The sequence below is a fragment of the Petaurus breviceps genome, unplaced genomic scaffold (genome assembly GCF_028583685.1).
Source record: "Petaurus breviceps papuanus isolate PSGF00001 unplaced genomic scaffold, PetGlider_PUasm1.0 90822, whole genome shotgun sequence".
Classification (NCBI taxonomy): Eukaryota; Metazoa; Chordata; class Mammalia; order Diprotodontia; family Petauridae; genus Petaurus; species Petaurus breviceps.
Window position 1 is genome coordinate 2580785 of NW_027187351.1, and position 10578 is coordinate 2591362.

Consider the following 10578-nt stretch of genomic DNA (forward strand, 5'->3'; position numbering starts at 1 on the left):
GAGATGTTCCTCCTCCTGCTATTAACAGGTAACAAAAGTAAATTCATGACATGGCTTAAAGACTTTATCAAGTCTGATGATCAAAAAAAACAACAATCGATCAGCAAATTATTACCAAGCAAGTACTATGAGCAAGGTGCTCTGCTGCCAAAAAAGCACAGGTCTGTCTGACCATGTCGCCCTCCCACTACTCCCACTCAATAAACTCCAGGATCAAAAATAAAATACTCCATTTGGTTTAATAAGGCCTTTGAAACCTGTCCCTTTCCTACTTTTCCAGATATTTTACTGTAACAGGGGACTAGTCATTGAACCTAATCCTTATAAGCACATATGGAGTTCTGCTAATACAATTCTCTACATTCCATAGGCCAGGAATAATGCTTCCAGGAGAGTCATGATGATTTATAATGGTGGTGCCTTGAAGAGAATTTGGATAATACATGTTCATTCTATGATTGGTTCTGATCTGCTAACAGATGAGGAGTCACATTTTTGGTTAGCCAAGAGTGTATTCAAAAGGAACTAGCCAAGTAGATCTTTGATGACATTTTGTGATTTGACCCTTCTCTTTCCTGAATATGGCATCTAGTAAGAGATGATGCTGTAAGGGGAGAGAACTTCTGTTCTTTTCCTCTGAAATCAACATGTATTTCCTTTGAATGTGAGCCATAGTATTTATACTTTTGTTTTAAGTAAAATAAGTTGTAAGTTATGATCTTGTTAGTGACCCAAAGTCCAGGAGGCTGGGCCCATGATGGTTTTTCAGTCTGATCAGCATCAGGGTCCTCGGGATTGAGGAACAACCTTTAGGACTCATTCTAGTGACATCTGAAATGAGGATTTATATGTTAGAGATGGTGCATTTGAATATGAACTTGATGGGACCAATGCTATATAGAAACTTTTTCAAGGAAGAGCTCAGTCTCCTCAGAGATTGAAAAGGCATAGAAGATAGTGTACTTTGGAGCTGGTAAAGGAAAATATTTATACTTTTGTTCTTGCTGTATTTTTGAAGTAAATATTCCTTTGTAAGAAGCTAAGAGATACTAAATAGTTAAATAGACCAGGTGCTAGTAATGGCAGATAACAGTAGGGAGAGGGTAATATATACCTGAGAGGGCAATATAACAGGCCTTGGTCTGAGAAAGTTAGGAAAGAGTACTTACTCTCTACATTATACCTCACTCCCTTGTGTGTACTCTATGATCCAAACCAAGCATACCGGTCTTCTTGTTGTTCCTTGGACATCACACTCCATATCCCAACTATATCCCTTTTCACTGGCTGTTCTCCATGTTCCCTGAATGATCCCCTTCCTCATTTCTGTCCCTTGGCTTCCTTGGATTCCTTCAGGACTCAGCTCAAACTCCACCTTCTGCAAAAGACCTTTCCTTATCCTTTCTTAAGACTCCCCCACCAATGCCTTTTCTCTGAGATACCTCCCATTTATACATATGTATATTTATTTTTTAATTTGTTTTGCAGTTTTTTTATTTCATCAAATGGTTCATTAACTTCTAATTTACATCATTCATTTCCACAAGATTTTGAGTTATAAATTTTCTCCCAATTTTTCCCCTATCCACCACCCCAAAATAGCAATCCCATGGGATATCCCCCCCTCCAGTATGCTCTCTCCCATATCTTCTCCCATACCCCCTCTGATTTTCCAGTAGGGCAAGGTGTATCTCTATGCCCCAGTGCCTGTATATCTTAATATCAATAATGGTATGTATATATTTCAAACATTAGATTTTAAAACTTTGAATTCCAGATTCATTCCCTTCCTCCCTTATGACCCACACTTACTGGGAAGATAAGCAATTCAATATAGGTTGTACATGTGTAGCTATGCAAAACATTTCCATAATGGATATATTGTAAAAGACTGACTATATTTCCCTCCCTCCTATCCCACCTCCCACTTGTTCTATTCTCTACTTTGATCCTGTCCCTTTTCAAAAGTGGGTATTTCCAACTTCCCTTCCCCCAGTTTGCCCTCTTTTCCATAATCCCCCCTCTCATGCCCATCCCCCCCTACTCTCCTGTAGGGTGAGATACCCTGTTTAGTGTGTATGTCATTCCCTCCCTAAGCCAAATTCAATAAGAATAAGGTTGACCCATTCCCTTTTGCCTTCCTGTTCTTCCCCTCCATTGAAACCATTTTCCCTTGCCTCTTCTATATGAGACCGTATACCCCAATCTGTCTCTCCCCATCTCCTCTCATTATATTCCTCTCTCACCTCTTATTTTCACCTTTTAAGTATTATCCCTTCCTATTAAATTGGTCCTCTATCTACGTATACCTGTACACATATATACACACACTCAAATATGTATTCATATGCCCATATACCTTGCTATATAGACATATATATGTGTGTACACACACATATATATATTATATATATTATATATATATGTATGTATATATATATATATGTGCACACACATTTCTATTCCCTTCAACTATTCTCATACTGAGGAAAGTTTCATAAGGTACAATTATCATTTTTCCATGTAGGAATGTAAATAGTTCAACTCTGAAAAGTTCCTTATGATTTCTTTTCCCTGTTTACCTTCTCATGCTTCTTTTGCTTGCATCTGAATGTCAAATTTTCTGTTCAACTCTGTTTTTTTCAGCAAGAGTGCTTGAAAGTCCTCTATTCCACTGAATGATCATATTTTCCCCTGCAACATGATACTCAGTTTTGCTGGGCAGGTGATTCTTGGTTTTAATCCCAGTTTCTTTGACCTCCAGAATATCATATTCCAAGCCCTTCAATCCCTCAGTGTAGAAGCTGCCAGATCCTGAGTTAACCTGATTGTGTTTCAATACAATATTCAAATTGTTTCCTCCTGGATGCTTTTAATATTTTCTCCTTGATCTGGGAATTCTGGAACCTGGCTATAATATTCCTGGGAGTTTTCTTTTTGGGATCTTTTTCAGGAGTTGATCGGTGGATTCTTTCAACCTCTATTTTGCCCTCTGGTTCTAAAATATCAGGGCAATTTTCCTTGAGAATTTCTTGAAGGATGATTTCTAGGTTCTTTTTTTGATTACAGCTTTCAGGTAGTCCAATGATTTTAAAATTATCTTTCCTGGATCTATTTTCCAGGTCAATGATTTTCCCAGTGAGATATTTCACATTGCCTTCTATTTTTTCATTTGTTTGGATCTGTTTAATAGTATCGTGATTTCTCATAAAGTCACTAGCTTCCATATTCTCCAATCTAATTCTGAAGGAATGCTTCTTTCAGTGAGCTTTTGAGATTCTTTTTCAATCTGGCAAATTTGTCATTTTAAGGCATTCTTCTCCTCATTGCCTTTTTGAGCATCTTTTGCCATTTGAGTTAGTCTATTTTTTAAGGTGTTATTTCCTTCAGTCAGGTTGTTGACTATCATTTCATAATCTTCTTGTATAGTTCTCATTTTTCTTCCCAACTTTTCCTCCACTTCTCTTATTTGGTTTTCAAAATCCTTCTTAAGGTCTTCTATGACCTGTAACTGACTCATATTTTTGTTGGAAGCTTTTGGTGCAGGAGTTCTGACTTCGCTGTCTTTCTCCTGTTCCATGCTTTTATCCTTTTTATCCCCCAAATAGGAGTGTAAAGTTGGATTGCTCTGCTTGTTTTGCTTCCTTTGCCTGCTCATATTGCCAGTCAATTACTTGACTTTTGAGCTTTTTTGCCACAGTAAGATTCTGCTACCAGACAGTGGAGCTTTGTCCCAAATTGCTGGGGTTTTCTCAGCTGCCAAAGATATTGGTTGGGTGCCCTCTCTGAAGCCTCCACATGCTCTGGCAAGTTGGTCATGCACCCCAGGACCTCTTCCCTAGACTGCAATCCAGATCCAAGCAGTTAAACTAACTAAAAATCTGTTTCAAATTCAGGCACTTGCTAAGAAACTGCTGAATTGAATAATGGTCAACTATATTTCTATAAGGCTTTTCAGTTTTCATAAGACTTTCATGTACTTTACCTTTCTGTATCATCATAGAAGACCTGTGAGGTAGATAAGGCAGATAATAGTATTTCTGTTTCATAGTTGAGGCAAAAAGTTGAGAGGATCCGTTATTTTTCCTTTTTGCATATTAATAACCTTTAATTCCCAATATATTCCCCTTCATCCCTTATCAAGAGAGCCATTTCTTATAATAATGAATAAAAAAAAAAAAGAAAAAAGCCTATTGGCAAAGAAATCAACACATCAACCGAGTCAGACAATGTATACAAAGTCCTCTTTATCTCCAAAGATGGGAAAACTGTATCCTCATAGGTATTCTTTGGAGCCAAGATTAGTCATTTTAATTACAGTTTTAATTTTTGTTCCTATTGTTCTTTCTATTTACATTGTAGTCATTGTATATGTTGTTTCCTTAGTCCTTCTTATTTTATTTTTAATTAGTTCATTAGGTCTTCCTGCATCACCTAGCTGCTCCCCCAATAACAATAATAGGTATTTATATAGTGACTGGAGAATTTCCGTCTTCTGGTTCTTAATACATTGTGTTTTATAGTCAGTCAAACTGTCTTGTAGTAGGAGAGTAGAGGTAGTCTAGACTTAATCTACATTCAAATACTCAAGGTGCCTGGTGGTGTGGCAGAGGCCACCTAGATCCTCCCTGGGATGGTAGGTATGGACAGGAGTCAATCTATCCTAGTTTGCCTAGGTATTTTTCAAGTAATCTCACATGTATTCATTCCCTGACCACAAATAGTAATCTCTCCACTTGAATGTTCTGGAACAAGTTATAACTTTTGGTTTCTATTTCTTTTTCAAAGCTTTAATGAAGTTTGGGTTGGGGATGAGGGGCAGTTACCCGCAGTTTCTTTGAATGCCACAGACTGACAGCAGGTCACCACTGCACTGTATCCCATCATTTCAGACCATATCAGGAATTGCTTCAAGCTGACACAAACCAGAAGGGCCACAGAAATAAGATTCAAAAAGACATTATTTTAAAATTCTTTTTATCTTGTATCTTGAAAGAGGGAAAGAGTTTGGGGAGAAAAACAAACAACAAATAAACCACAATGTTTTTATTTTCCCAGGGGTAGTTTTCTGCAGAGAGATGCCAGTCCATGAAAATATGAGTTCTTTGGCTGTGTGACTCTGAAAACAGACCAGGTATGTAGTCCTACTTGTCTGCCCTCACACTCTCCTTGGTGACCCTAAGGATGAATTTTTAGAGTTGGAAAAAAGTTTCAAGATCACTGACTAGTGTTTCATAGATGATGATTACTAATCTGAGCCTTAGGACAATCAGAATTTCAAAGCTGGGGAAATGACCATACAAGTTATGTAATCCAGTAGAGATTGGGAGAGTGTAATGGTAATGGCAATGGTAATTTGAAGATCTTCCCTGCCCTTTAATAGGCTGAATGTAATGACATAGAGCCTATGGTCGGAGGAGTTTTCTGAAGGGTAAAGTAGAGCCCACAGGAAGCTAGGAATCAGAGCAGTTATATCTGGGGGGAGGAGAGGACTCACCCAGGCAGATAGCTAGGCTTGTGAGTGTTGGTTTTTGGGAAGGCTAAGGAATGGTGTTACTCTCTGCTATGTTGTGGGAGAGAGAGGACACTCAGGCAAGGAGACAGCTAGGCCTGTGAGGGTTGGTTTGTGTGAAGGCTAAAGGTGTGGATCTCTGCTGTGTTGTGGTGTATTAACTTCTAAATGTATTACAGCTAGACAGTTTATGAATAAAAAAGAAATAGAGAGCAAAGTGAGGTATAAAATGGATAATATTAATTACATTACATTTTAGAGGCTTTGTACAAATGAAACAAATGTAGCCAAGATCAGAAAGAAGAAGAAAATGGGGGATGGTGAGGGAAATAATAGATAGTTTCTCAGATAAAGGTCTCAAATATGTAAAGAACTTGTCAAATCTATAAGAAGATGAGTCATTCTCCACTTAATAAATTGTCAAAGGATATGAATAGACGGTTTTCTGATAAAGAAATCAAAACAATTTCTAGTTATATTAAAATGCTCTAAATCATTATTAAATAAAAAATGCAAATTAAAACAACTTTGAAATGTCAGTATAGACCTATCAGATTGGCTAAAATGATTGAAAAGGACAGTGACAAATTTTGGAGGGGACATGGAAAAATCGGGATACTGATTTACATTTTAGAGAGCAATTCGAAATTATGCCCAAAGGGTTATTAAAATGTCCATACCCTTTGATTCAGCAATACCACTATGAGGTATATTTAAAAAGATGATTAGGGGATGAGAAAAAGAACCTACATGTTCTAGGATATTTATAGCTCTTTGTGGTGACAAAGAAATGGAAATTTGGGGGATGGTCATCATTCAGGGAATGACTGAAAAGTTGTGGTATATGATCACCATGGAGTACTACTGTGCTATAAGAAATGAAGAGCCCAATGATCTTGGAGAAAATGTGGATAGATTTGCATGAAATAATGAAGAGCAAAATGAGGAGAACCAAGAGAAAGTTGTATACAGTAACAGCAATTTGTTTTAAGAACAACTTTGAGCTACTAAATCATTTTAACATTTTTTTTCTTTTTGGAGGGGAAAGGCAGGGCAGTTGCAATTAAGTGACTTGCCCAAGGTCACATGGCTAGTAAGTGTTAAGTGTCTGAGGTAGAATTTGAATTCAGCTCCTCCTGACTCCAAGGCTCATGCTTTATTCACTGCATTACTTAGCCGTCCCCATTTTAACTATTATAAGTACCCAAATTAACTACAAAGGACCTTAGCACTGATAAATAGAAGGATGTATAGAATATTTTATTTGTGTGTGTGTGTGTGTGTGTGTGTGTGTGTGTGGTGTGGTAGCCATGGGGGGAAGGGGAAGAGGGAAGAAAAAAGAAAAGAAAATTACATGATAATCTATTATGATATTAAACAGTAAGTTGTACATTATAGATATGCTATTTAAAATGCAATCACCTTTTTATTATTCTACTACATTACAGAAATACTTGTTTTATTTCATAAACTAAAAATATTTTTTAAATTTATTCTCTTGAATTTCTTTTTTGTACAATACTGAATAATAATGATGATAATGGATATGCTTGTTTCACTCTGATCTTCGAACTCCTTGGATAAATCTTCTAGCTTCTCCTTGTTATGGATCATTCTTACTCTTGATTTCAGATACCATGCTCCATTTTAAGGAAAGCTCTACTTATTCCTATGCTCTCTAATATTTTTGACAGTAAGAGGTATGGTATTTTGTCAAAGTATTTTCTGCATCTGTTGAAATAATCATTATTTTTGTTGCTTTTCTTATTATTATGGTCAATTATGTTTACAGTTTTCCTAAAATTAAACCAGACCTTCTTTCCTGGTTAAAAAAATATTCAGTCTGGTCATAGGGTATAAACTTTGTGATATATTAGCTATAATCTCCTTGCTAATATTTTATTTAAAAGTTTTAATCAATATTCATTAAGGAAATTGGTCTATAGTTTTCTTTCTCTGTTCTAACTTTGGTTAGTTTAGGTATTAAAAACAAATTTGTTATATAGAAGAATTTCTTCTTTGCCAACTTTTTTTCCAAATAGTTGATATAGTGTTGGAATTAATTGTTCTTTAAATGTCTGGAAGAATTTATTGTTAATTTATCTGATTTACCTGATCATTGAGGTGTTTTGGGAGGAAATAAGGTTTGCTTAAAGATTACATAATGTATTTGTCTAAGATAATTTAAGTATTCTGTTTCATGTTCTGTCAATCTGGACAACTTACATTTCTGCAAATATTTATTCACTTTATTTATAATATCAATTTTATTGACATACAGTTGGATGAAATAACTCTTAATTTCTTTTCATTCTTCTTAACTGGTTTTGGGTTCTTTTTTAATATTCTGGTAATATGATTTTCTCTTTTCTTTGTTTTTATCATTTTATTTTCTCCCAGTTACATATAAAAACAATTTTAATATTTTCCCTCTAACTCTCTTACTTCATTTTCAAAATCCTTTTTGAGCTTTTCCATGGCCTGAGACCAATTATAGTTTTCTTGAAGGCTTTGGATGTAGGAGCTTTGACTTTGTGGTCTTCTTACGAATATGTCTTTTGATCATCTTTGTCACCATAATAACTTTCTATAGTCAGAGGGTTTTTCCCCATTGTTGGCTCTTTTCCCAGCCTATTACTTGACTCTTAACTGTTTGTTAAAGTAGCAGTCTGCTTCTGGGGTGGAGGGCACACTGTTCTAAGCTTCAGGGGTTTTGTTCAACTGTTTTCAGAGATACGTCTAGAGAAGTATAAGTTTTCAGTTCCTCCAAGGTAGTATGATCTAAGGGGAAATGCTTACTATTCTTCTGGCCTGGGCTCTGGTGTGTGAGCAATCATAAGCACTCTTTTCTGACCTAGAGCCCTGCAGTGGAGGGTCCCCCCTCCACTGTGGCCACAAGTTCTGCTATGTTAGTGCTCCTCCTCACCCTGGGACTGCCACCCAGTACTGGGACCCGGATCTGATTATGGGCAAATCAACAGAGTCCTGCCTCAAGGCTAGCAAAAAGACCCCTTATGATCAACTGTTTTACCCCCTTACCATCTGTGGGCTGAGAGCTCTGGAAGCAGCCACTGGCACTGCTGATTCAGTCATTCCCAAGGCCTGCTGTTGGTTCACTAAGACCAGGGCTATACTGTCATGGCTTGCACTGGACTATGCTGCCTACTTACCCAGGTACAATAGACCTGTCCTGATGACCTTCTAAGTTGTCTTTGGTATCTATGGGCTGAGAGGTTTGAAAATTGCCTCCACTTCCAGTGATTCAGGCACCCTGAGGCCTGCTCTGGCATGGTTTGTGCTAGACTGTGCTCCTCTCACCATGGTGCAACAGACCTTTCTTGTAGAACTTACAAGCTGTTGGCTGTAAATTCATTTCACTCCATCTTTTTGTGGATCCTGCTGCTCTAGAACTTGTTTAGGCAATTTTTAAAGGTATTTGGAGGGGTTTGGGGGAGAGCTCAAGTAAGCCCCTGCCTTTACTCTGTCATCTTGCCTCGTCCCCTTCTCCTTTCTATTTTTTTAAAATCAAATTAGCAAATGGGTTATCTATTCCCCTCTGCCCCCCCAAAAAAACCTGCTTCTAGTTTTAGTTATTATTGTTGTTGTTGTTATATTTCCTTTGAAACTTCTTAGTCTCACCTTTGATTTTTAGGAACCTCTATTTTGTTGTCTAATTGGAGTGTTTTAATTTGTTGGTTCTCCAGGGTTTTTCTTTTAGCTTTTTGTCTAATTTTTTGATTTACTCTTTGTATCTCTCTGTCTCTGTCTCTGTCTCTCTGTCTCTGTCTCTCTCTCTCTCTCTGCCTCTCTCTCTTTCTCTCTCTCTTTGATGAAAGGATCTAGATAAATAAATTCTCCCCAAAGTGCTGCTTTGTCTTCATTCCATAAATGCTGGTATCTTGTCTCATCATTACATTTAAGGAAAATGATCATTCTTTGACTCATCTATTCCTTAGGATTGCATTAATTAATTTCCAATTAACCTTTAATCTAGTCTTAAAATATTGTTTTTATGAATGTAATTTTTCTTGAATTATGCTTAGAAAAGAATGCGTTTAATATTTCTCCTTTACTATATTTGTTTATTGGGTTTTTGTGCCAAAATACATGAACAATTTTTGTGAAGGTGTCATGCTCAGCTGAGAAATATCTACATTCCTTTCTATTTCCATTTGACATTTTATGGAGGTCTATCATACCTGACAAAAAATCTGTTCATCTCTTTAACATCTTTCTTGTTTATTGTATAGTCTGAATTGCATAAGTCTAAGAGTAATAAATTGAGGTCTCTCATTATTATGATTTTTCTGTTTAATTTCTCCTGTAAGTGATTTAACTTTTCCTTTACTAATTCATGTGCTGTGCCATTTGGTGCATAAATGTTCATTATTCAGATTAATTATCTGTCTATGGTACCTTTTAGAAAAATAGAGTGTCTTCTATCTCTTTTAATCAGATATATTTTTGCTTTTGCTTTATCTGAGATCCCAATTGTTATCTCTGCCTTTTTTGCTTCAGATGAAGCTCAAGAGAGTCTACTCCAGTCCTTTAATTTAATTCCATGTGTATTTTTCTCTTTTGTGTGTTTTTTACAATCCAAATATGTCTGGATTCTGTTTTCTAATCAATTCTGCTATCCTCTTCCTTTTAATGGATGAGTTCATCCCATTCACATTCATAATTGTGATTGATAACTATATTTCTGTTACACTTTATCTTTTTTTCCTCTTGTCCCCTCTTTAATAGTCTATTTTGCTTTTGAATATTGCCTCCCTTAACCTACCCTCTCTCATTCTTCCCCTTTTCCTCTTAATCACTTTCCCTCCTACTTCTCTATTGGGCAAGATGAATTTCTACTTACACTTCTGTATTTGTGCATTCTTCCCTCTTTAATTAATCAATGTGAGTTTCAGACATTGACTACCACCCTCCCTTTACCCCATTGGTTGTAAAAGAAAAAACCTCTTTCTTGTGCACTCCATTTTTGTGAGACCATTTTCTCCATTCTTCTCCTGCTCTTCTCTCTCTCTCTCTCTCTCTCTCTCTCTCTCTCTCTCTCTCTCTCT

General features: G+C 36.5%; 2 long non-coding RNA genes across 3 annotated transcripts in view; one reads left to right on the forward strand and one right to left on the reverse strand.

The window, feature by feature from the left end:
* LOC138148134 (uncharacterized) overlaps positions 1–10578 on the forward strand; it is a 411090-nt gene that overhangs the window by 200614 nt on the left and 199898 nt on the right. The window contains exons 4-5 of one of the 2 annotated variants that reach the window (XR_011164979.1): positions 5059–5134; positions 7145–7212. This is a non-coding gene — a long non-coding RNA (uncharacterized lncRNA). The remainder of the gene's footprint in view (positions 1–5058; positions 5135–7144; positions 7213–10578) is intronic. The other variant, XR_011164980.1, reaches the window with a different exon arrangement.
* LOC138148135 (uncharacterized) overlaps positions 1–10578 on the reverse strand; it is a 273099-nt gene that overhangs the window by 18046 nt on the left and 244475 nt on the right. The window lies entirely within an intron of this gene.